This window comes from Molothrus aeneus, chromosome Z, assembly GCF_037042795.1.
Source record: "Molothrus aeneus isolate 106 chromosome Z, BPBGC_Maene_1.0, whole genome shotgun sequence".
Taxonomy (NCBI): domain Eukaryota; kingdom Metazoa; phylum Chordata; class Aves; order Passeriformes; family Icteridae; genus Molothrus; species Molothrus aeneus.
Window position 1 is genome coordinate 28,767,520 of NC_089680.1, and position 20,493 is coordinate 28,788,012.

The following is a 20,493-nucleotide window of genomic DNA, read 5'->3' on the forward strand; positions in this document are numbered from 1 at the left end:
AGCCGCGGCGGAGGACCCGCGACCCGGGAGCTCCGGGGGGCGGCAGGACAAGGCGGCCGCTCCCTCCCTCCCTGAGCGGCAGCACCGCTGCTCTGCCCTCGGGTGCTCGGGCCCTGCAGGACGGGCGGGCGCAGGCCTCGGCGCCGGGCCGCCCGCCGCCTCCCCCGCGAAGGCGCTGGGGCGGGCGCGCACAACCAGAAGGGCCCTGTTTTCCCCCCTCCGACCTTTATGGAAAGTTTTCTCCCCGGCCGACAGGCTGTAAAACGTCCCTGCCTGGAAATGCGGCGCCGCTGCTGCCTGCCCCCGCCCCTCCACGAAGCAGCGGGTGCGCTGCTGACGGCGCTGCCCGCGCACGGGCCCGTACCTCGGCCGCAGGCGGGCGGGCGGCCGGGTGAGCAGCCGGGTCATGCCTCAGGGCTGGGCTGGGCCCGTCTCCCCGCCTCTCCTCCTCTCCGCCACCATGTCACGCCGACCAAACATGTCTGTGCGCCTGTGTGTGGCGGCGGTGACTTCCTGATCCGCCGCCGCTTGCACAGGCGGAGGGACGAGAAAGGCCACCCACCCTCCTATCCTCTCCCCGCCGCCGCTGCCTCCCAACTCTGCCCCGCAGCGGCCCGGGGACGGGCTCCGCTGCCCTCCGGCCCCGCCCGGCAGCTGGCTGCAGCAGCGCTCTGCCGCCCACCCCCGCCTCCGGCTGGGCACAGAACTTTTCCAGGTGCCAAACAACGCCGTCCCCTCTCCCGACATAGGGGCAGGGGAGCCGCAGCTACCTGAGCATCCACGCGCGTTTGCATCCTCGCTCCCGCCCGGCCGGGTTAAAAAAAATAAATTTCCGCGCACACCGGAAATAAAACGCTTTTTTGCTTGGCAGGCGATTCCAAAATTGTAAGCGCATGTTTTGTGCTACTCTGCTTGGAGATGGGGAGGAGGAGGGGGGCGAATTTCTGCAGGGAAAACGGGAGGGGTACGACGACATGCAAGCTATTTTGGGAAGTAAACCGCGACACCTTTACAGTAGGAGTGACTGCACAGTTAAAAACAAGAGACCGAAAAGCAACAGGAGCTGCAGCCCTGTTGGGCTAAAGTCCCAGCCCCCGCTTCTTCCACCTCCCCGGTGTGTGCAATGTTTGTGACAGGCAGGCAGCGATGATCCGGATCATGGCCTCCCTGGCTCTGCCGGGGAATGCCGCTACTCTCCTCGCAGGCGAGACCGCTCCCCCACGCACCATGTTCCTCCCTCCTCATGCCTCCCCACTTCCCCTCGCTCGGCTGGGTCTGCGCCAGCGTGTGCCACGGCAAAGAAACAGCCCCACCGCACCGCGCTCTGCTGCCTCCGGACACCCTGAACTTCACCCTGCGACCCCCGGCAGCTGCAGCGGAGCCTCCCCCGGCCCGTCCGTCTGGGCTGTCGCTCCCCAAGGATCTATTTCTCCCGTGGCCGCTTTGCCCGCAGCCCGTGACACGCTCGCTGGGCGGCAAGACCGAGAGTGCCGCTGACTCACGAGTCAGCCACCGGCGACTCCGTGGGGGTTCTGTCGCTCCCGCTCCGGCGATCCGCATCGTGATTATTCCAGAATAATACCGGATCAAAACTTTCTTCTCTCCACCCACTGGGGGATATAAATATTCGGGAGGGCCGGGCGCCGGGGAAGGTGGGGAGAGGAAGCAGGTGGCACGGCGGCGGCTGGGACCGGCGGGGCCGTGCCCGGGGAAGGGGAGCAATGGGGAGAGGGAAGGTGGGTACGGTGCGAGCCGGCACAGCCAGTGACAATAAAGGACAGTACCGGGCACAGGGAGCTGACGGGGTTGGACCGAGTTGCAAGTTGTATTTACCTTCCGCCCAGGCGGAGCGCCGTGCTGACTGTCGCTCCTCTCCCCCCTCAGTGAGTCACCCGAGTCCAGAACCGGAGCGAGGGACTAGATTACGAACATGACTTCATTGATGACAGCCATTCCCTCCTCTTCTTCCTAAACTCCTGCCCCTCCTCCGGCCCCCCCTTCACGGACGCCACTGCTAAGGCAGCGATGTTGCCATTGGTCCGCCGAGCAGAGAGTGCCCGCCCCCTTGCGTAGAAGAGACTGTTCTATTGGCCTGGGGAGCTGTCGCTCACTCCGGAGGCCAGGAGGGGCGGAGGTGTGCAAGCGCGCGCGGGGCGGGGTGCGCTGCGCTCCCGCGGCGCCGTGCGCACGGCGAGCGCTGCCCTCCCGCGCTTGCCGCGCAGCGGTGGCGGCTTGCGCTCCCTCCGGGTGCTGCCGCCGCGCTCCCCCGCCCCTCCCAGCTCGCCTCTGCGGCGCGGAGAGAGGGGCAGGACCTCTTTCCCCACTAAGGCGGCAGCAGGGCGCGGGCGGCACTCGCGGGAGTAGTTTGGGGAAGAGGTGAAGAAGGTGCTGGAACTGCGCTGTGACTGTGCTCCGCTGGAGGGGCGGGGAGGAGCCAGCGTGACGGGCCTGGGATCAGCTGTGTCTGGCTGTTGGGAGTGAGTGAGTGAGTGTGTGTGTGTGTGTGTGTGTGTGTGTGTGTGTGTGTGTGTGTGTGTGTGTGTGTGTGTGTGTGTGTGTGTGTGTGTGTGTGTCTGTGTCTGTGTCTGTGTCTGTGTCTGTGTCTGTGTGTCTGTGTCAGTGTCTGTGTGTGCGTGCCCAGGGCGGGTGTCTCCCTCCCCTTAAAAAAAAAAACACGTGGTGGGGAAAACTTACACCCCGTTCCCTGTCTCCGGTAGCGGAGGGCGAGAGCAGGCTGCTGAGAGCATTCCAGCGGAACCGGCCTGTCAGGCTGGCTCTGGCTCCGGCACCGGCGCCGAGGCTGCTCGCCGCCCCTCGCGGTGCCGGGCCGGGGCGGCTGCTGAGGGATCGGCGGATAGAGCGAGCCCGGGTGAAGAACCGCAATGGACCACTTTTTTTTCTGCAGGATTGGGAGGGAAAATAGTGCAGTTCTGTTTGGTCTGTCTTGCTTGCTTCTGTTTCAGTAGGTTTTTTTAAGTTGAAGTTGGTTTGGAAGGACGTTTCCAGTTCCATAGCCTAGTGCCGGTTTCTTTGGGATTTTTTGTTTGTTTTGTTTTTATTCTTTGTTGTTCTTGTTGTTTGAGTTTTGGGTTGGTTTTTTTTTTTTTTTTGCTTTGTTTTGGTTTTTTTTTTTAATGCTTTAGCTGGTTTACATGGTCTGCAGCTGGGGCTGCAGAGTCCGCATGTTTTTTGTACAAGCTATACTCGCTCGTGTAACAGGCGACTAAGTACTTCATTAAAATAATGGGCCCACCTGTCTGAGGGTTTGTTGTTTTTTCTTGAACGCGGGGTGTAGAGATAAAAAAAATACAGCCAGACTACTGTACTATATGTTGCAGGTAGTTAAATTTTTTTAAGATCATGTCACATGGGTGGTATTTGCCATTCTGAAAGTAAAATTCCACTTTGTACAGTGGAGTAAGAATGTTTGTGGGAACCTAAGTAAAATTAGTAGCTACTACAGAAGCTCAGGTGTGAGGTTCCTGTGTTGTGGTCTGGTGGAGTAGTTAAAGACCTGAAGCAGTGCAGGGAGCACCAAATGTACCTTGTGGTCTTAAAGTAACAGATATTGTTTACATGGTGTTTAGCTTGGAGATCTTTTTATTGTTCAAATCACCAATTTACAATGCTAGCAATACAATGTCAATTACTACTGTTTCTTTAGTTTTCCAGCTTAATCGGCTTCATCTTATTTTTTATGTAAATAACCAAAATGCTGAAAGATAGATGTGTAAGAATCAGTGCTAACTGGACAACACAAAGTATCAATAAAGTAAAAAGTTTAAAAGGCTGTATTTTCAGTTCACCATCATCAGTGAAAAATATTTACTTGGGAACAAAATCAAAGAAATCGATTCATTCAAATCTTAATATACAAAATAACTTATGTCATTATGTAAATCTTTTGATTCACTTGTAATTTATAGCTTTGGTTTTAGCTTTGTCTTAAGCTGCAAACTGGTGTCTAAGAGATAAAAGAATGTAGTTAACATTCTTGGAACATTATGCTAATGGAAATGAAAGGGGTAAAGAGATGCTTTTTCATTATATATTTTTTTTTAATACTGAAACTTTCATTAGGCAGTCATTTGCGTTTGTGGTTTGTTTTTCCTCCTCCATTCCCCAGTGTAAATCTGAGTACTGTTTGCCTTTTCTCTCTGCAGAAGAGAAAACAAACATTAAATAATGGAGGGGAAGCTTTCTTTCAAAACAGCTCAGCTGTTTGCTGGATTCAGCAACACTCAAACCAATCTAAACCAGGTCAACCCATTCTTTTGTTAGAAAGCATACAGAGAAGAAAAAGAAATAAAAAGTTAATCTTTTAGGCAAAAGAAAAAAGGTTCACTTGACTCTGGAATAGATGCAGCTATATTTAGTTAATGATTATGTTTATTTTGGGAAGGTTGTACAAGCCAATTTCATTTTGCGAGAGCATGAACATGCCTGTTGCTGGTGTCAGTCTGAAGGCTTTTTCTTTTTTTGTTTTGATGAAGTACTATTGAATCTCATTGTAACCTATCCGGAGGGCATGGGAAACATGAGAGTTTTTTTGTCAAGGGAGGCATGTTCACCTGATAGGAAAATCTTAATTGGGTCAGTAAGGCTTCCCTATATGAGATTTAAGTAGCTTAAGCTTTATGCATAATGAATATGTAAACATGATGAATAGTCATATGCTATAGGATAAATTTGTTTTCCCCCTATTAATTTATCTAACATAACAAAAGGAAGAAAAGATGAGGGTCCTTAACTTAAATCTTAAATTAATGGTTTGGGTGTGGCCATTAATGGTAAAATAGCATGTAAAATTTTCAAACTGGATGAGGTACCACTACAAAAAGAGGTATGTCTTTAACTAGCTAGATATATTGTTGAAGAACTAAAGCTTGTTTATTTGAAGAATGATACCAACATACTAAGTCTGTTTAGAAACTGATGTATCGGTGGTACTCTTGCAGAGACACTTCTACCAAAAGGAGGTCATTGCCGCCAGGGAGTTGCAGTTGTTTACAGCAACCTCGCCATTACCACCTTGAAACCCCTGCTGTAACAGTTAGGGCTGCTATTTCTGGGTTTGCTACCAATTGTCTGCCAGAGACAATTGCACTCGCTGCAACAGAAATAGCAGAAAAGATTATATTTTAGTATTTTAGCTGGTTCTTAGCAGAATCCAGTTGCTTTAGCCTGCGTGGCATGTGAAAAAGGGCTACAGCTAAATCATTCCAAGAAGATGGCTTTATGCTCAGGCTTCTGCATAAAAACATTCTTTCATGTGTCCAGGTAAATCATAAAGAAGTGAACTTGCCATCCACAAGTCCATGGGCTATGATGGGTTCCTTCACACCTATGAACGCTGAAGGAACTAGTAGATGTGATTGCTTTCAGATCTTTAAAAGGTCATGGCAGTCAGGAGAGGTGCCACAATACTAGAGGAAAGGAAGTACTACCCTGGTCTTTAAAGGGGGCAAGAAGGAGATCCCAGGGAGCTACAGGCCAATTGGTCTCATTTAATCCCTGAAAAAGTAATGAAACATTTCATCCTGGAGGCCACCTCCACACATGTGGTGGACAAAAAGATGATGAAGAGTAGTCAGCATGCTTAACCAACCTGATTCCCCTCTATGCTGAGACAGCTACCTGGGTAGATGAAAGGGAAGAGCAGTGGATGTTTACCTGGACTTTGAGCAAGGATTTTGACTTTGTCTCTGGTATTATTCTCATAGGCAAGCTCAGGAAGTATGGACTGGATGAGTGGACAGTGTGAGGTGCACCCTCACTGACCACTCATCCAGCCCAAATTTCCTGAGCTTGAACTGCAGATCCCTAAGTGTTGTAATCAGTTGCACAAGATCTCATTGGAGGCCTGTCTCTAGTGCTGTCCCTAAGGACTCAGTACTGGTCCAGTATTGTTTAACTTGTTCATCAGTGACTTGGAGCAAGAGGCAGATGCCTCTGAGTTCACTGACAACACAAAGCTGGAAGGAGTTGAGAGAGAGAGCTGTGCAACTCTTCAGAATGACCTCGACAGCTTGAAGAGGTGGGCATGGAGGAACTGTCTGCAATTCAACATGTCCAGTTCTGGGCTCCTCAGGGCAAGAGAGGCATGTAGCTCCTGGAGCTTGTCCATCTGAGGGCAGCATAGATGGGGGTTGGAGCATCCCAGATGGGACAGGACCTAGTCAGTCTGGAGAAGACTCACAGAAGATCACATCAATATATATAAGTATCTGATGGATGGAGCCAAGTTCTTCTTAGTAATGCTGAGTAATGGGCAGAAACTGGAACATAGAAACGTCCACCTGAATGTGAGGAATAAATTCTCTACTAATTGAGCACTGGAGCAGGCTGCCCAGAGCAGTTGCGGAGTTTCCTTCCCTAGAGTACTCAAAAGTAGTCTGGACAAAATTCTGACTGCCATGCTCTAGGGGATGCTGCTTGAGTGAGGAGGCTGTGACCTCCAGTGGTCTTCTCCTGACCTGTCTGTTAAAGGGAAACAATACTTTCCTTGAAGTAGGTTAATCCTGGAGGGAAGGTTACTCTGTAACCATCTGTTGTTGTGCTGCTTGTAATGAAATGAATGTACAATACTCAGTTGTATATGGAGTGTATCTCAGCCTGATATGATTGACAACTAAGTCAATTGGAGCTGGTTCAAGCTTTTCCTTCTCTTGTGGAAAAGTTAATTACTATTTAATTTAAAAGTAAAATTTATGTTCAAATACAACTGTTATGAATGTGCTTGTACTCATGCCCCTTTCCCCTTAGTATTTTTTTTTTCTGGAGACACACTCATCTATCTGCATTTATAGGTTTAAAAGATAGAGCCTGTTTCAAAGTAGCTTCATTTGCTCTAACCCCCCAAGGTACTTTTGTGAATGTTATGTTGAAAAGACAATATTCAAGTGAGATCTTTTCAAGGCTTAATAGAGGTTATTATCAATCTTCTTGGTCGAAAGATCCTTTCTGAATACATTCCAGAATAAAGCTGGTGTGTGAGGAAGGTGAGCTGGCTTGCAGAGATAATCCACTACTGTTCCTATTTATTTTGTAGTCTCTAAAATTCTAGAGTTTGGTTTGATGTCATATGTTACAGGAGAGGAGAAGTACACTGTGTTATCTCTTTCTCCCTTTGTTCTTTTCAGGCTGCCATTGTACTTCCCAAGCAAATAGTCCCAGTTTTGCGCGTATGTTTTTACAAGAATAACACTTGACACTTGATTTTTTTTAAATTTTATCTTAATGGTCTCTGAACCTCTGCTATTTCTCAACATCTATTTCAGTTCCAGTCCTCTCTTCTGCAGTGCTCACCAAATCCCACTAGCTTTGTGTCAGCTGCAGATTTTATAAACATTTTCATTAGTGAAGAAATTTAAAAGACTTTTGAAGATAACCATGCCCAGAATGGATTTCTCTGGTACTCTGAAGTGTCCTCAGTTGTTATGCATTCATTCCAGGGTGTTGACCTGTTGCCGTTCTGGCATCCCGTTATCTTCTTGTCTGCCTGTAGTAAGATGATTTGTTTTCTGGTTCTGGCTCTTCCTGGCCTGTTAAACAGCCTGCTGGATGCGGTCAGATGTCTTTTGTTCAGTGGAGGAAACCCAGAATTCTGAACTGAAGCCTGATTTCTTAGAGAATCTGTTTTGCTGTTCTTCCTGTGGTTAGTAGTGCTCCTATGGCAAATGTGAATTTACCCATCTTTAAACATTCTGTGAGTTTGCCTCTTAAGTACAAGAGGCAGGTAGAATCTATCATTATTAACTTACTCTGGTGTTCCTTTTTAGAATCATGCTAATTACAGGGCAGTGTCAGAATACATGAAGAAAATTACCACTTTAAAATTTTGAATGTACTAGATTGTGAAAAATAATTTCTTTGCTGTATGATTGCAAAGACTATGGTGATGCAGTTTAATCCAAGTGGAAAACAAGTATGGAGGACAATGAGGTTTTTCTTCAAATAAGGCTCAAGTCAAGCCACTGTTCAAAGAATGGCATATATTACATACATGTAATATATGTTCTGATTTGGAATATGCTGTTAGGTTAGAAAGGAAAACTGTCTAGGCAGTGAATATTGTGGGCCTTTGAAAAGCATGACTTGCCCTGAAAATTCTGTATAAACCACATCTACACACCAGGAAAATCTTATGACTGTTCAATTAGTAGAATTTCCCAAAGTTTGGTTTTTTCTCTTCCATTTTCTTTCCTCCAATCAAATTTGAGTTGTGTTCCTCTCTTTTTCTCTCATAAGTGTTTATCCTTTTCTCCTTCCTTCTTTACAGTTACCTATTTTTTTTAATTTGCTTTTTCTTCCAGAATTTCTTTTCCTTAATCAGTGCTGTTTATGCCAGTGTTACAGACAGTGACTACAAGGTGAAATTACACTATTTAAAAATACTCATTTTTATAAGCTACTGGTCACCATTTAAACAATGTATGAGAACCAATTATGAGTACTTTCTCTTCTTGAACTACAGACTTTGGTTTTGCCCAGATGCAACCATGTTTAAGACAGTGGAATCTAAGTAAAGCTAACTGCTGTTAACAGGACTTTCATCCTCCCTAAAATGTGTTTTTTGTCATACTTAACTTCATCATATGAAAGGGGATATTCTTGTCCTGGCAACTAGGAAAAAAAAATGGCACAGACAGAAAAAGAAACTCTAATTCTCATTCTCTGAAGAGAAACTGTAGAGATTTTTTGTTTTCACAGTATTTTTCTAGGTCCTGTTTCATGTGTAGTTTTCAGATTACGAGATTGTGAATCCACAACCAAGTCACAGGTTGTATCAATATATTTTTTTTTCTAATTCTCGAGCAGTAGGATATGTTTGTAACTTCTAAGTCATGGTACCTGTTTTCACATAATGCAATAACAACTGAATATGTTTAGAACTTACTGGTAAATTTTATAAATCAGTGCACTGCATGAATTAGCAGAATATTGTAAGACTCTCTCCTACCTAAAGGTGTAACATCTGAGACAAGTCCTGGAATGTCTCATTAGCCTTCGTATCTCAGAAATGTATTTTATCAAAAATCAGCCTGGTGAGTATGATGATAAAGGAAAACAACAGTAAAATGGGGAGGGAAATGGTCTACTAAGAGAGAATTGTTTCGGTATTTTGTTAAATGTGTTCTCAGTGTGCAAGGGCAATTTTGTTGTGTACAATAACAGAGTTTTCCCAGATGAATGACTGCTAGCTGCTCAGTTACACAATTTGATCAGAAGTACCAAAGGCATATAGTATATCTGGGATGAGTAAGTTTTTCTAGAGGCTATCAAACACCTGGATAAATTGGAGCCATCTTTGCTGCTACTCAGCTTGCAGAGTAATGACAAGATAAAGCCTTGAGGGTGTTCTTAAGGGTGTTCTGTCTGTGGTCCCCTATGAGCTAATTGCTAACTGCTATAAGTAAGTAGGACTCTGGAGATATTTTTATTTTCTGTTTATACTTCTTCCTTACTAAATCAGCTGCATGAACATGAAAAACAGCTACTCAAGAAGAAAGGTATGCAATTTAAGATGTCAAGTTTTGTTTTCAGCTGGTCTTGTCAATATGCAGACTCTTTCTAAATTAATGTTCACACTCTGGTTAGGATATAATAATAGTTTGTTTCTGTTTAGCTTTGAACAACTGATCTTGAAGCCAAAATAAATCATTCATCAGGAGATGGTGCACAGGACAGGCCATTCAGTAATGCTAATGGAAGAAGCAAATGTCAGCTTTCTGCAACTGTTTTTTACATTGCTCACTGCTTCTAGCAGTCTGCTTACACAACTATTCATATTACCACTTTTAACACAGAAATTCAGATAAATCAGCTTAATTTTGACTGGTAAAGTTAATTGGTGTGCTGGACATGACCCTACATCCCAGAAGGCCAAATGTGTACTGGCCTGTATGCAAAGTAGTGTGGTTAGCAGGAAGAAGCTCTCCCCCTCTGCTCTGCTCTGGTGAGACCCCACCTGCAGTGCTGCATCAGCTCTGGGGTCCCAGCACAGGAATGACATGGACCTGTTGGAGTGAGTCCAGAGGAGGCCACTAAGCTGATAGAGGGATGGAGCGCCTCTTCTGTTAGGAAAGGCTGAGAGGATTGTGTTTGTTCAGCCTAGAGAAGAGAAGGCTTTGAAATGACCTCATTGCAGCCTTCCAGTACCTGAAGGGAGCCTGCAAGAAAGATGTAGAAAGACTTTTTACAAGGACAGGTGAAAGGGGGAATGGTTTCCAACTGAAAGACAGGAGGTTTAGATTAGCTACTAGGAAGAAATTCCTTCTTGTGAACATAGTGAGGCATTAGAACAGGTTGCCTGCAGTAGCTGTTGATGTCCCTTCACTGGAAGTGTTCAAGGTGAATTTGGATGGGACTCTGAGCAACCTGGTCTAGTGAAGGTTGTTGCTGCCCATGGGAAGAGTTGGAATTAGATAATTTTTAAGGCTCATTTCAACCCAGGCCATTTTATGATTCTATGATATGAACCAACCCATTGCATTTTGGCAAAGTAATGCTGCTTCAGACTATGTTTTTGACATGTTCCAGAGAACTTCATTCTTCATAAGAAATGTGATAGGTGAAGGCAACTTTTAATCCAACAAAAAGGTGATTCCAGAAAAAATCATCCAGTCATAAACAGGATATCATATAAGGGATTAATAACTGTGAAGAAATTGTAAGTTCACATGGTCTAGCTTAGCCAGAAACATTTCTGTGTTACGAAGATATCTGTGTTCCTTTTAGAAATCCCAATGATTTCTAAATCATTGTTTTTCAGCCTCTTTACGTGTTTCCTACTTTATTCCATATAAATTCTGCTACTTAGCTTGCAAGAGTGTTGTGTTCATTGTTGCAGCAGCTTTGCCTGCTGTCTGTCTGAGAGCTAGAGGCTGTTTGGCCTTTGCCATCTTCAGTTCAGTGACCTGTGCATGTTAAACTTAATGGCAGTTAAAAAGCATTGTTTTAATGCATGATATTTTAATCTAGCTGTGTAATGTACTTGAGTTAGCTCGCAATCATGTGCTTGACAGCTCTGGATAGGATAGTGATGGTGATACTTACTGTCCAGTTTGTCATGTGCAATAAAAGGTATGTTAGCTGAGACAGCTAGGAGGTAGTTAGCCTCTGGCAAAGAAAGTTCTCAGAACAGCTGTAGTTGTGTACTGTCGTCATACCTTGGAAAAATCTTTATACTTTTGGAGACTTATGTATAAACACAGAAAAAAATGTCTGTCAGTAGATGAAATTTTGAGGCTTAGCAAAGATTATTCTCACCGGCTTTGCTAGAGATCTCCTATGAAAAATTACTAAACTCTTCAAGATTCTACTAGGCTCAAATAGCGCTTCTCTCATTACAGCTCTGACAGAAATTTTAGTGGTTTGAAATAAAATATTTTAATAGGACACTCCCCCTTGGGTAGGCTTCCTCTCCCATAAATAATAAAACATATTCCTGGAATTGGTCTATTAGATTCTTAAATGTTTGTGGAGATTAAACTACCGGGTCTATGTTTGATAGTGATGTTCCAGTTTAACCTGTGATAGCTGAAGTGTGGGTATGGCACTGCTTCTTAAGCCAAAACCATGCAGTGGCTTTTGCTGTGGGGCTTTGTTGATGTCTAGGGATATGGAGACTGTCAGTCCCAACTTCACAAAGTCACCCTGTGCTTTCCATGAAGAGAAAATTTAGCCAGTTGAAGAGACTTTACATCTTGGGACACTCCATTGTCCTGGCTGGTAGGAGCAGAATGGTGTGTTAGTAATGTCTAAGTGCTGCAATAGTGTGCTGCAATGCTTATGAGTCAGAGCCCTGTATCCTTTGCCATGCACTCTTTAATACTCAGGTGGAATATAATGTATGTGTGAGACTGTTATCACAATCAAAACATTGTGTTCTTGTCCACACAAGACTTTTTTTTTTTTTTTAGGATGTTTAAAAGCCTTCATCAGTCTCAAAGCCTCTGTCTCAAATATAGATCTATCTAGCCTCATGGTTTTCAATTATTTTCCTAAAATAAAGAATAATCAGAATTCTTTTTAAATGAAAAACTCTTACTAATGAAAAAAGTTAGGGCTATAAACTTTATTTTTTAATGCTTTTTGTAACTAAAGAAGCAGAATTGGGTACTGCTTTTAAACAGTGTTAAAATCTGTTTCTGATAAGAAGATACTCAGAGGAGTTAGAAGCTTGTAGCACAGAACTTATCAATGGTTTTCAAATATTTCTGTTATCAATTGTCACGAAACAAATTTTTTTTCCAACTTTCACTTCCTCTAGAGTGTATAAAACGCATGCAGTTAACCAGCCATTCTGAATTTCTGAAAATTTGCAACTTACTGAAAATATCTGGGACTTTTCTGCAAAATTAATGAGGACTTTTTCCACTATAAGATTTGTATAGAATGACATGCTCAGAGTAATAACAAAATAGAGCAAAACAGCTGTCAGGTTAATCCCTGCAGCAGAGAGTGGGAATCTGGCAAAAAGTTGTCATCTCTTGTTACCTATCTAGTTATAGAGGTGTTATAAAGTGTCTTAAATGACATAAGAGTTCTTGAAGAATATTAATATTTGACAATAAGGAGAAATATTCAACTAAATCATAACCTAGTAGTACCTGGAAGAAAGTAGATAAAGTTAATACCTCAGAGTTAATTCTTTCAGGATAAAAGATGAAAATATCAAGGAAAATAACCCATCATGCAACTGTGGATTTGTACTGGAGAGGTGTTTGTCTAATAGGGGTTTAACTCTAGTGCACTTGCTAATTTCAGTAAATGTAAAGGGATGCATTTAATTGAGTAATCTCTGATTAGAAGTTTGGAAAGCAGAATGATTCCATTCCAGGGAGGCCAATAAGCTAAGTAAATATCAGGCCTTAGTTACAAAGGGCTTGATATTAATATTCTGTATGATGAAACTAGATTGATACATTGTTGTTAATATTATATTGTCCATAGGGCTTATAATTTTGTCAATTGTTTCCTGTATTATTTATTGGCCCATTGTATTTACTTCTTATTTAGCAGGGCAAATTGATTTTTCTCAGTGTGTCAGGGGTACAATCCTCTGCCTCACTATTGCCTTCATGGATTCTAATATGTGCTAACAATATCACTAAGGACAATGGCTGTATACTTTTTGCCCCTGACTGCCATCTGCCTTTTCACCAGGTCCAGTATTGTGAATAAATTATCGAGCAAAGCAGGCTGTCAGTGTGTTATGCCTGGGTATAAGTGTATGTTGACATTTAGGTTCAGGAATGTTAGTATGTGTGGTAAGCAGCACAGATTCATAATTGTATTAAACTTTCTCAGGAGTCTTTCAAAAAACACAGAAAACCTGAATTCTGCTGGTGAACTACTGAACCTCTTCTAAGACTGTGTGCATTCAGAATAATTAACAAGGAAGACAACAAATTTGTGAGTGGATAGATGCAAGCAGACTAAGAGTAGTAAGACAACCATCCCTCCACTGACCAAATAAAGTGACATTTAAAAGGTAACTGGAAACCATTACTGGAGTGCTGTGTAAGAAAATCCCAGGGACAAGGAAACAAATATAATCAGTTACAAAATATTATAGCCCTAGATGTAAAGGATATAATGATAAAATAATCCCCAAGCTAGCAACAGTTTAGTTGGAGATGCAGTTGTGTAAGGACTGAAACAGGTATGGACCACATGGAAATCTCTTGCAAAGCATTCATTATCCTGCACCACTGTAAACAAACCAAGCTATTTTTTATAATTAGAAAATAATAATAATAATAATAATAATAATAATAATAATAATAATAATTATTATTATTATTATTATTGTTGTTGTTGTTGTTGTTGTTGTTATTATTAATTTATTATCGTAAATTGTCTTTTTTGTAAAAGAGGAGATAATGGTTCTTGAAACAGGAAAATTGTTTTGAAGTAACGATAAGAGTTATGTCTCTTCCCTCTTTCAGCAACTCTTCCCACATCACTCCCACTACATTCAGCCATTGCCCTGCCTGTTCAGGAGGACTTGCAAGAGACTAAGTTTGCTACTTCTGCCATGGTGTAGGACAACCAGGAGAAGAAAAAAACTTGGTGCTTTTGTTAATCCTGTTTGCTTCTGCTGCTGCCTTGCATCTCTCCAGCTCTTTCCTCAGAAGCCAAGATTATGCAAGTAGCAAGCAAAACCAACTCTTCAGGTTGCATAGGTTGCTGAAACAACTGATTATTTCGGTCTTATCCCAAATAAAGCAGGTAGTTTGCTCTTCTGAATTGCTTCCTACTTTGCCTGGGCCAAAAGCTATTTTTTTTCACTTGAGACTGAACAGGCTGCATTTTAGAAAGAGCTATGTACAGAGCAATCTAAATAAAGGTTGCACAGGCATGTCTGTTTCTGAAGCCACTGCATGGAGGGAGGGCTTTCCAGAAGAACCCCTGAGAGCAAAGGTGTGGCACAAATCCTTGCACAGGGCACATCCAAACTGGAAGGTTAACCCTTAAATACACTAGCAGCATGCTAAATTCAGAAACCACCCCAAAAGTTAAATAGAAATTGTCCTCTTAGAAACTGATTGGCTAGTTGGGCAGACTTCTAGCTAGTCTTGTTGCCTGGGGAAATGGCCTGCAACATTGGCCTGGCTTGTGTTTGTCACAGCATAGAATTTCTAAATAAAGGAGTTGGACCCTTATGCATGAGTAAGGGCAATAGCAGCAGTTGTCATTCCAGCCCAGCTATCAAAAACTTGTGGACTGTTGGAGAATAACTCAAATACACTGGGTTTCATTGCTACATAGTCAGCATCCACAGAGAACATTGACAGGATGTGAAACTGTGTTATTCTGGCAAGTCTAGGGATGAGGCTCCATTATTAGCATCATTGATGTATCCATTGCTATTCCTTGATTCCTATACATCACCCATTAAACATGCAAAATTTTGGCTGCTTTGAAGAATGAAGGATCCCCCAAAATATTGGTCCTTCTACATTCCTATTCTTTTTCCTATACCTATTTCCTGTGGGTTAGAGTGGATGGGTTTTTTCATTTGTTTTGTGGGGGTTTGTCCATATTTTTGTTTGTTTGTTTATTTGTTTTTTTGTAAGTCTGCCTTTAAATACACATGAAACTTGATTAATTGTGTCTGTGTTCCTAGCTGGAGTACACGGTCTGCCTAGAAGAAAAATGGCCTTTTTCTTGCATGAGAGAGGAGCTGAGGAAGCACAAGAGAAGGTAGGAGTAAGAGAAAAGTCAAAATGAGAATAAGAAACAAACCAAGTTAAAACTAAATTATGGGAAAATATTCAGGCCAAGGAATGTAAAATGGAGGTTCCTGGCAGTTAGTGGGAAGCACATTTGACTGGGCCAGTTCTTTTGCCTCCTCATGGCTGGTGCAGGTTTTTCAGGTAGCTAGCGTATAACTTCAAAACTAACTTCTATGCTTTGTTTCATCTGATAGGCGTACTTGGAACACCCTGTATAAGCAACTTCACACAGAAGCAATTATGATTGTAGTTGGTTAGAGGATGATCTTAGGGATAAAGAAGACTTAGTAGAGATTGTAAACAAGTAATATTTTTATTGTGCTACTGTGGCTCAAATCTGCTATTATTTTTTGTTATGGTTAAAGGAGTGTTATAACAATTTAAGAAACAAGTGCGTTAATGCTGCTGCAATTGTGGAGAGGCTGAATTGAGGGTTAAGGCAATCCACCTTCAGAGATCTCAAATTTCAGTCATTATGAAAGTGCTTTTTACCAGGCATAGCTTATTCATTTCAAGGATTATGTTGTTGTGTAATTTTACTCAAGAAACAGCCTGGCTATTAGCAGACACTGGTGAGTAGAAAATCTGTTACAAGGACTGTGATTGTGATAGCTACCACAAGCAATGCAACAGACCATACAACCTGCACATCAGTTTAGGAGTGGAGGTCTGCAGTTATGTTGAAGATTTTATTTAATGGTCAGGCTTTGCCACAGGCCCTCTGGAAAATCAAAGCATTGGTTTCAAATTGGCAAAAAAATTGGCAAAGGTGTTAGCGTAGATGACTTGAAAGGTCATAGATTGAACCTTTCCTACTTTGTTTCTGAAAGTACATGTGTTAATCTGGGTTTGTTCCTCTTTGGAAATTCTTTTATTTTTAACTCAGATAACAGCAAATTATTTGCTGCCAAAGCATTCTGGAACTATGCTGCACATAGCTACCATATTTTCTTGTCCTGACAAATACTACTTTCACTGGGTTTTTTTTGTACCTTGGCTTAAAGAAAGTGGTATTAAATTGCATTGGAAGCTAAACTGAGTAGACTGTATTGATACTCCTGTTCAGATCCCTTATACTGGCCTTCTTCATATGTACTCCTGGCATATGGAGCCATGTTAACACGTGATGGTAGAGTTTCTAGCTAAGCATGCCATGATGGTGCATTTTCTCCCCCAGTAGTTCCTTACATCTACAATTACACTGTGGAGAATAATATTCTTGCGCTGAAAATGTAATTTGGCCAAACACCTAAATTCTTGAAAGTTAGATAATCTCCACTTTGAAAGCACAAAGACAGCATGCAATTTCCCTGAAAGAAAGAATAAATTAGTGGTAGACACAAGGACAGTACATAGAGGTCAACTTTTTATCCAATGATCTAGGTGGCAGAAATGTTGAATTCATGTTGATAGAGTGAATTTCCTCTTTCAGCTCGATAATTTGCATTAATTATTTGATAGGAAGAAGAGGGATATTTTGAAGGCATTCTGTAAAATAACCACGGTCAACAAGAATTTTGACAGGTAGGTTTAAATACTTGTAGTTTTAAATTTGGGTTTTCTTTAGTAAAAATTCTTTAGAAAACAAGCTGTCCAAAAAGAGATAGTGAAAATAAATAGTGACTTATCTTACCCTTGTAACGATTTGCTGAGTAACTTCATGAGGTGGAAGTGTTTGTAGGAGGATGTACTTTGATTTCAAATACAAGCAGGGTTTGTAAACATGTTCAAATCACTGTGCACATGGCAGCTTTGTTTGCTCCTAGAACCTATGCTAGATTGGTTATATATTAGATATCTCATGCAACAGTTATACTATTGTGCAATTAATATCTTCAAAGGTTTGCTAAAATACTTTGCAGTTTTTTTTCTAATACCATAGAAGTTCTGCTATCCTTCCAATCATAGATTTTTGCATTACAAAGTTATTTTGGTGCCCTCTTCACAAAGCACATTGCAAGTGTGCTGCTGTATTAGGCCTTGCTGGCTTGCCTGCTAGCTGGATGCTGGCTGGTGTCTGTGACTGTTCAGTCCAAAAGAGCCATTTTGTGGTTGTGGGGTTTGGGGATGTTTTTGCAGTATGATTCACAATCCACTTTCTTCAAGATCCACCACCCATAACTACTTTTTGGCCAAATTTAAGACTGAAAAGAGGGAACCCAGTAGTGACTTAGTCACTTCTGTTGTGTGCCAACAAGTTGCTCGTTTGCTGATTAGCCACCTGCTTTTGATCTGGATTATATCCAGACCTGCTCCAGCTGGCCAGAGAATGGGAATGTCAGCTGTAGTCAAGGATACCTGCAAAGCACTGAGAGCTGCAGCAAAGCATCTTTGAAGAAAAGCACAGGGAAAGGGAAATTAAAGGGAAGGCAAGGGAAAAACAGAGGCAAGGAGCCAATTTCTGATCTCAGCATCACTGATGTCACCAATACAAATTTGGTCCACAGAGTGCTGAGGAAATGAGAATAGAAATAGGTCAGAGGGAAAGGTGACAGACTAGCACAGGTGACAGCAAGGGGAAAATTAATCATGTCTCAACTGTAATCTTAATGGCTACTCTGCTTTAACACTTGAAATGTCTCTTACTCATCCAAGAGCATAAAATTAATAAAATCTTTCCTACAGTCTGCTTGTATTTCATAGCAGCTCCAGACAGGAATTTTTAGTGGTGCACCCATCTGCAGATTCATTTGAAAAGCAACATGCTTGCATTTCAGATCTAATGAAGAGGAAAAGGTTTAAATCTCCTCATGTTTCAAGTGAAATCTTATAGTAACAAACATACTTATACTTAAGATCTTCTTTCTTGTAGTGGTCTACACATTTCTAAGGTTGCTTAATTTGCTGGTGAATACCAACAAGTTTCAACTATTCTTTAGAGACTGTTTTTGTAGAAAATTGCAGGAAACACACAAAAATTGTCTTCCTGAAATATTTTCTTTTGAAATTGGTCATGAAACTCTGTTGGTGAATCGAAAAAGATGAAAATAAATGTTAAGTTTGCTGCAAGGATTTTTTAGTTGTTTCACTAGACTATTCGTTCTGAAACTAGTTTTTCTTCTTCTAAAGTAAGGAACAGAAAATATGCATGAACAACCCCTCACCTGCTTTCAAGTATTCTTCAATCTAAAAAAGTTGTGCTTAATTATTTGTTTACAGTGAGTCCATTCTAAATTCTTTAGTTTTTTGAACATTTGCCCCTGGAAAGTTGTTGATTTGTTGGGTTTTTTCGTGTGTTTTGGTTTGGTTTTTGGATTTTTTGGTAGATTGACCAACAATCATAAAACTAAGGCAAATAGTCAATTTCATGTGTCTAGGTACCACAAGGGTTAATATCATTCAGTATGATAATATACACTGCAGTTATTGACTTTCACTAAAGAGAAATAAGGCTTTGGAATTCTTTGTCAGCTTGAATAGCACTATGATTTTTGGAAGTGTTTGAGAAGTCCCACTGAACTGAGGGAAAGGCAGCAATGTCTCATATTCCTATTTGCAAATACTTGGAGGCCTGATCTAGCAGTAAGGTGTGCCATGTTCGTTTTCTGACTGTTGCCTTAGAAAGAACAGGGATTTTGTGCAGAAGTTTTTTTTTTTTTAAGTGTGCATTTATAGGAGATTGTCTTTGTCTTGAAGCTGACAAACTTTGTTGTCTGAAAAATCACCTCTCACAAAAAAGAAAAAAAAAAGGCAAATAAAATTCTCCTTCCAGTTAGTTACAGTCTTAGACATAACTAAGAGATACTGTATATTAAAACATAGACATACCCCTCCCCCTAGAAACAAAACTGTCATCTGAGGTCAACAGTTTACATTAATAAGATATTTGAAATTCTCATTTCCAGATATTTCTGTTGCAGGTTGATTTCTTTTGTTGTATATTACCCCAGCCACGAAAATTTGCAAGTGGAAGCAGTCTTACAGTCAGACAAGCCCCTGTGGAGCAGCTGCTCACACAGGACTATCCTTGTACTTGAGCAGCATTGCCTGCAGAATTTAACACTTGTCATGTTTACAGATTTCCAGCTTGAAACCTAAACCAAGCAGGTGTGTGATTAGCTAATTAAGACAGCCAGCTGAGCTTTTTAAAAATTAATTTAAGTATAAAATATATAACATACAGATAGCAGTTTTAATACTTCTGGATGAGGTCATTCCTCCTAATTTGGAAGCAGCTTCAGTAGGAATAGATATCTATTTAGCATCAACAGGATTGTACGATAGTCCAATGAAAGTCAAATCATGTTATTGAGCAAATATTTATGTTTAAGATTAGGAAATACCTGTAGGTTTTTGCAACTCAGTTCCAAAGTTGAAGAAATTTCAGAATGTAAGATGTCTTGCTGTAGTAGGTTTATAAAATACCTTAATGCTATTATTTTGGAAAAAAATAAGTATCATTGTTCTTTGTTTTCATTCTTATTATTTCTGCATTTCTTGCAGAAATATTTTTTCTTTCTCTTAGCAGCAGCTGGAGCTGAGTTATGCTCCATATCTTCCTAGTAAAATTCGTTTAAGTACAACCATTAGGGACAGAAATTTGCATTAAGCTGCTGGTATAAACTTCAGTATGCTATAAATGCAGCCAATCCACTTTTTACCAGGGCAGCTTCTTTATTGGTCCACTGAAAATGTTCTTTCTGCAGTGATCCTACTTGTAAGAGTGATCTGTTCTTTGTTGTATGCTTAGTAGGAAATGTGAGTGAAACCTGGGATGGATTGTAAAGGTTTCTTCCCTTCAAGCTTGTTTGGCTTTTTTTTTATCATGTCTTAAGTAAAAAGTCTGCTCCGGCAAAGGTAACCTTCTCCATTTGGCTGGGAGAAGGAGTCACGAGGTGATCATGTGCAGCACACCTCCATGCTTCCCTCTCAGCAGTTCCTCCTTTCCTCTCTGGCAGCTGCTAGATTGGAGGTGAATCCTGTCCTGCACTGGGTTGGTCCAAACCAGATTCCACATCAGCTGTTTCCAAATAAAAATAATCATCTTTCTAGGTTGAGGCTGCAGTAAATTGCCAACATTTGTTAACACAAAGCATACTGGTGAAGAGGTGTATTGATGACATAGGACCATAATTCTCAAAAGGTCTGATTTCAGGCAAGTGCTTTTATTAACGTCCCTGTTATATGCCACTCATGGACAATATGCCCCTGATGCATGAATTGCAGCCAGGAATAACGAGGACCTATTAGGAGCTCTTAGGAAATGAGATGACACTTCAACATGACCATGACTAGGGTTTATGACTGA

General features: G+C 41.8%; 1 protein-coding gene and 1 long non-coding RNA gene across 2 annotated transcripts in view; one reads left to right on the forward strand and one right to left on the reverse strand.

Annotated features, from left to right (window-relative positions):
• Positions 1 to 1,943, reverse strand: part of SMARCA2 (SWI/SNF related, matrix associated, actin dependent regulator of chromatin, subfamily a, member 2) — a 119,639-nt gene extending 117,696 nt beyond the window's left edge. Inside the window, exon 1 of the mRNA XM_066568692.1 lies at positions 1,834 to 1,943. The gene's annotated coding sequence lies outside the window, so the exon portion shown is untranslated. The remainder of the gene's footprint in view (positions 1 to 1,833) is intronic.
• A 12,252-nt stretch (positions 1,944 to 14,195) lies between these two features.
• LOC136568671 (uncharacterized) lies at positions 14,196 to 16,755 on the forward strand. Its single transcript, XR_010785272.1, has 3 exons — positions 14,196 to 14,238; positions 15,137 to 15,213; positions 16,707 to 16,755. It is a non-coding gene; the product is annotated as an uncharacterized lncRNA (long non-coding RNA).
• The last annotated feature ends 3,738 nt before the right edge of the window (positions 16,756 to 20,493 follow it).